The sequence below is a fragment of the Pygoscelis adeliae genome, unplaced genomic scaffold (genome assembly GCF_000699105.1).
Source record: "Pygoscelis adeliae isolate BGI_AS28 unplaced genomic scaffold, ASM69910v1 Scaffold429, whole genome shotgun sequence".
In the NCBI taxonomy this organism is placed as follows: Eukaryota; Metazoa; Chordata; class Aves; order Sphenisciformes; family Spheniscidae; genus Pygoscelis; species Pygoscelis adeliae.
In genome coordinates, this window is record NW_008825561.1 from 466547 (window position 1) to 472939 (window position 6393).

The window sequence follows — 6393 nt, forward strand, 5'->3', positions numbered from 1 at the left end:
GCTACTCTCTTGGGATCACAGTACTAGCAATGAGACCCAGAGCTCTTTACTGCTCAGTCTCTCACTTTAAATCAACCCAAGCCAGTGATGACTGAAATGCATTTGTCACATGCCAGATGGCATAACTGACATGGGTTGGTGGCTTCAGCCAAGCTTCTGATCACATCACAATCATTTCTGCCATGACTGCCAACATCTATTATTCTATTCTATTCTATTCTATTCTATTCTATTCTATTCTATTCTATTCTATTCTATTCGCTACCATATCCTAATTTCTATCCTACTGTACTCTACACCTTCCTGCTCAGAATAGCTACATTCCTGTCCTCCCACAGCAGGAGGTCTTGTTGATTTTTTTTCTGTACATACTGCTGTGTGATAGTAACACCAAAGGCAAGATAGGAGGTTTTCCTTGCATTTTTAAGTCTCAGCACAGTCTGGATATTCTTCTCCCGGGAAGAAATTATTTTCCTGCAGACTATCAGCACAAGACTATACAAGCTGTCAGTAATATTGTGTTACTTCTGTGCATAGACATTATTTTCTGTGAGCAAGAAGAGGTGCCTTTCCTGTTCACTGTCTCTTAGCTGATGCTGGTTAACCCAGGTGTCTGAGCCCCGAGGAACAGCTCCAGAAATCATCCTGTGTCAACCAGGATACATGCTGTAGCATATCTGAGTTGACCCTAACGGCTCAGTTTAATCCCAGATAGACATTTTCCTCAAGCGATTATCTATTTGACCGCCATTCATGAGGATTAATGCTTATAGAGAGCAAAGATTTAGGGACAAATTAAATTTAATGGGGTCTAACTATTGCTGTCAAATGCACATGTCTGAGCCTGAGGGACTCTATCTGCTGTTTGAATCTGACAGGGAGGAGATCAGTCCCTACGTAGGTCCTGTTCAGGGGCTCCAAGCGCCTTGCATGTGGGTTAGGTTAGCCTGGGGGTAGTGGTAGATACCCAGAGAGCACCACGTGGGTTGAAAAGTCCCGAGTGCCAGAGAAGCTCGCCCTCTCCTGCCACTGCTCCAGTTGACTTGTTACGTTTGGCTTTTCTTACCAGGATTACTGCTGGCTCATCAGTCAGACTCTGCTCTCCCTTGCCTCCTTTATATCATGGCAGAGCCTTCAATTCAGATAGGCCTGTAGTGATTAAAGCAAGAGCTTGAGACATTCCAAGCATTTTCCCACCTCTACTGTGGGGTTTAGTATCCTTATCACAATGCAGTTAATGATAAGCTTCTGCCAGAAATTGTGAGCAAGTTTCAAAAAATCAAGACATAGGCTTAAAATAAATGAAATTGAAAGTTGGCTGGTTTTATTTGTTTTGTGGGGTTTTTTATAAAACTTACAAAGTATTTAGGTCCCTGCCTCTCATTTAGGCATTGAAATCCTCATTTTTTTCAAACATTGTTTATATTGCATTTGAGTCTCTGAATGTGTCAGGCAAGAGCTAACTTTTGTTTATAATGCAAATACAGATTCATGTAATTATCTGATTGTGTAAGCTGAGCCTTTAAGGAAAATACATGAGAATGTATCAAGAGTTGGTAACAGTGAACATCTCTGTATACAAACGTGTACATATATCTGTAAACAGATACATAGGCAGATTTATTTTTATATATGCATACATTCACTTTAATTTATGATCAATTTAAGAAATTTTCTGTACATGATTAAGGTAGGAGAGCTTAGGATTTTGTATTTTTCAGGATTACCTTTCTAAAAGTAGATTTGTTAATGCTTGGAGATTAAAAACAAATTAACAATACTAGATTTTGTGTGTCTGTTCAGAGCAAAATACTTGAAAATGTAATTCAAAGTGACAACAGTCACATAAATAGTGAGTTCAGCTCTGGACAATTTCTTTTCTTCTTACAGTACATTTCATTAATTTATTCTTGAATTATGTTGTAATTGCAATTTGCACTGTTATGGCAGACAAAGTTTAGTTAAAAACCAGCACAAAGCACACAGTATGCTCCCAATCCCTTCCAAACCTTATCTACCCTATCCTGCAAAACCCACACTGGAAGGAAATATGAAAATTAAGTCTCTTCAGTCAGTGAAACAGAGAATGTGGTTTATAACTAATACCTCTGTAAGAGGTAGGTATATTTTGTAGCTCTCTTGAATATACTTTTTCACCTTAATATCCAGACATCCAGCTGACTGATTGTCAAGGATCACCTCCTTCAAGTGGGAGATTCTGGAACAAGGAAGACTTACCTGTCGGTAGAGGACGATCAGGTAAGGGAACATTTAAACAAACCAAACATCCACAAGTCCATGGGACATGATAGGATGCACACACAAGTGCTGAGGGAGTTGGCCAATGTCACTGCAAGGCTGCTTTCGATTCCCTTTAAAAGGCCAAGGCAACTGGGAGAGAGTCCTGAAAAACAGAAGAAAGCAAATGTCGCTCCTATTTTCAAGAAGTACAAGCAGGAGCATCCAGGAAACTATAGGCCAGTCAGCCTCACCTTGATCCCTGGGAAGATGATGGAGCAAATATCCTGGAAACCAGTTCCAAACACATTAAGGACAAGAAGGTGATTGGGAGTAGTCAGTGTGGATTTACAAAGGGAAAGCCATGCCTGACCAACCTGATAGCCTTCTATGACAAAATGGCTAGCTCGGTGGATGAGGGGAGAGCAGTACATTTTTATCTTTACTTTAGCAAGACTTTCATCACTGTCTCCCATAACATTGGCATTAACAAATTGATGAAGTATGGACTAGATAAGTTGACAATGATGTGAACTGAAAAGTGGCCAAACTGCCAGGCTCAAAGGGTGGCACAAAGTCCAGCAAAACCAGTCACTAATGCTGTACTGCAGGGGTCAATACTGGGGCCAGTACTGTTTCACGTCTTTGTCAGTGACCCGGATGATGGGACACCCTCTGCAAATATGGAGATGGTACAAAATTGGGAGGAATGGTGGGTACACCTGATGGTTGTGCTGCCTTTCAGATGGATCTTGAGAGGTCGGAGAAGTGGGCCAACAGGAGTCTCATGAAGTTCAACAGATGAAAATTCAAGTCCTGCACCTTGGGAGGAATAACCTAAGCACCAGCACAGGCTAGGGGCTGACCAGTTGGAAAGCAGCTCTGCAGAGGACATGGAGTCCTGGTAGACACCAAATTGACTGTGAGTCAGCAATGAGCCTTTGTGGCAAGAAGGCCAACGGGATCCTGGGCTGCATTAGGAAGAGCATGGCCAGCTGGTCAAGGGAGGTGATTATTCCCCTCTACCCAGCACTGGTGACACCCCGTCTGGAGTGTTGCATCTTGTTCTGGGCTCACCAGTACAAGAAGGACACAGACATACTGGAGTGAGTCAAGGGAAGGGCTAGATGATGAAGAGACTGTAGCATCTATCATATGAGGAGAGGCTGAGAGAGCTGGGATTGTTTAGCCTCAATGAGAAAAGGCTTGGGGAGGGGTCTTGTCAATATGTATAAATACCTGAGGGGAGGGAGTAAGAAGGTGGAGCCAGACTTCTCTCAGTGGCACTCAGTGACCGGACCGGAGGCAATGGGCACAAACTGAAATACAGGAAATTCCACTTAAACATAAGAAAAAACTTTTCTGTTGTGAGGATGGTCAAACCTTGGAACAGGTTTGACCTGCTTAGAGAGGTTGTGGGGTCTCCATCCTTACAGATATTTGAAACCTGACTGGACATGGCCCCGAGCAATCTGCTCTAGTTGACCTTGCTTTGAGCAGGGAAGTTGGAGTAGACAAACTCCAGAGGTTCCTTTCAACCTCAGTGATTCTATGATTCTGTGAAATTTCCACTCATGAACTCAGAGAAGTACCATTGTTCTTTTTGGTGTTCACCAGTTGGTATATGTTTTCCATTCCCCATTCATTTATTGTTAAAAATATGTTCTTGCATTAAAGACTTGTGGATTTTCAGATGCCTGCAGCTTTTATGTGTTCTCTTAACTGAGTGCAGGCAGAGGTAAAAAGCATATGGACATAAACCTTAGCTGCTTAAAAATGTTTCTAGTGGAGCACTGTACTCATTTTATTAGGCAAATTCATGAGGATCTTGCTGAGAAACGGTGACTTCTATTCAGCACAGAGACTTGAGAAATTAATTCCCAGAGTGCCATGTTCCTGTATTTCCTCCTTTATGACATTTGTTCACAATTTAATGCACGAGTCTCTATACTTGTATTAATAAACTAGGCAAATGTATCAAATTGTTTGACCAAATAACAGATGACTTGTATCAGGATTTATTTGGGGCTTAGGCATTGTTTAGGCATGCAGAAGGACTCATAAACAATAAATTGCTTTCCATATACCTGAATTACATGCTGAACTGTGTAGGACCTTGTTCAGTAAATGCAGGCATAGCTACAATTTTCAAGCACTTAAGCCAAAGAAGAAATTTTACATGAGAAATGGATTTCATATTTTCTCAGTGTATTCCTGCTTTATCAACCTGAGTGTTTTTAGTAGGCTCACCACTGCAGTATGTGAACACTTGGTATATTTTAAAGGATACCTATGGGAGCTCAGTTCCTCTCAGTGCACAGTTCCCTATTGTTCTCTAATGAGCAATAAAGCAGTTCAGATTGATTTGTTGCATCAACAGGCAGAAATTCAAGATAAAGATGAGACCTGCCTTCAACAGCTTATTTCAGTGAGCTCTGAAAGCCATTTGTCTATATTTTCATCACTTATGTTCTATGTTGTGAGACCTAGGGTTGGGGGAAGTGGGGCTTGTAGCACCACATGACCTCCCTGGGCACTTCATTAAATTAAATAAATAGAAAAGCTCTCTGACTTCAGTAGGATTGGATATCACGTCAGTTTCTAATAAAAGAATAAACTTAAATGTTTACTCTTAAATGTTTAAATGTAAAAGAGTAAACTTAAATGTTCAGGTAGCAACCTACGGGATCTTGCAACAAGCCCAATAGGAAGAAGGAGCAAACCACATGTGGGAATGGGCCAGTGCTCTTTGCTTTTGTGAAGTACTGCTCAAGGAAATGGAGGTGACTCCTCTCCCAGTTAACTCATGCCTTTCAGTTGCTGATCAGTCCCACTATAGTCATTGCAGCTTGTTCATACTAGCCAGTGGTAGTGGTTTAAGTTGGCTCCTCTCTCTCTTTGGGGCTCGCAAGCAGCAAGGAGCATGGAAAGAACTATGGCCTCAAGGAAATGCATTGAGAGCTCTATTTTGGACCTAATTAAGTGGTGTTGGAAAAACATTGCACATTCAGTATTTTTAGAAGATTGCTTTGAGGAAAAAAGCCAACCTGTTAAATGCCAGTGAACAGCATCTGTCCCTTCACCACAGTTCCCGGCATACAATGTGCATCATCCCCAAATCAGGACAGCAGTAATTTGGATGCACTGCCTTGCATGCTGAATAATAAAACGTACCTATTTTCCTCCACCTCCACAGCACAGTTCTCTTTGGCTGCCGCAGGCCTACTCATCTAACGCAGCCCAGCCTTTTGAGGTGAGTATCTTGCAATTGGCTTTTTATCTATAAACATCAAAGCTCCCATGCCCTGGCTGATGAAATACTACTGCTTCCACATACCTTTCTCAGAAGTGTGAGGATCTGAAAAACTGTTATGGAAAGTTTCAGAGAAGAGGCTCATAGCTAGCCCTTCATTTCTGAGACCTGGTAAGGCCAAGACAGGATGCTGGGGAAGCTGACAGGACATACACTGGTGAAATAATTTCTCTCGGAGCAAATGAATAGCGATTTAAATTATATTGTTATTACTGTACTCCCACCATGACTGGTCTTTCCGTCCCACCTTCATCCTGCATGGATGGCACCTGGGGCAGTAATCATAACTGGGAACTGGTGACAGAGAGGGGAGCATCAGAGCTGAGCTCAGCCCTCATCTCAAGCTGAGATGAGCCCCTCTCAGCCCCTCTCAGCTGAGCACTCCTCGAAGCAATGGAAAGCCATTCCTCTTTTGGGAAGGGCAGGTAACAGCAGGACCATCCCTGAGATGCTTGGCGCACCATGGAAACGAGTGGGGATACTCAGCCAGAGGCACCTGACTGAGGTACATAGCGAGAGCCCAGGGGGTCGAAGGGAGAAGTAGTAAAAGAAACAACATTCCTGTTTCAAGCAAGGAATAAAACGGAGTATACAGACACTGACAATATACAATTGTATACTGACAATAATGCCGCCATCCCTGGCCTAGCTCAGTGCTCCCCCTCTTGCAACCCCCGGCAGCGGCAGGGCGGCGGGCCGTGGGGTGCGCACCACCAGCCCCCTCAGCAGCCCCAAACACCCTCGAAGCCCCGGGGGCACCGCCGGGGCCCGGGGGGGGGAGCTCGTCAAGATCTTCCGGCCCGGCAGCTCCCGCCCCAGCGCCGCGACAAGGTGGGGGCTTC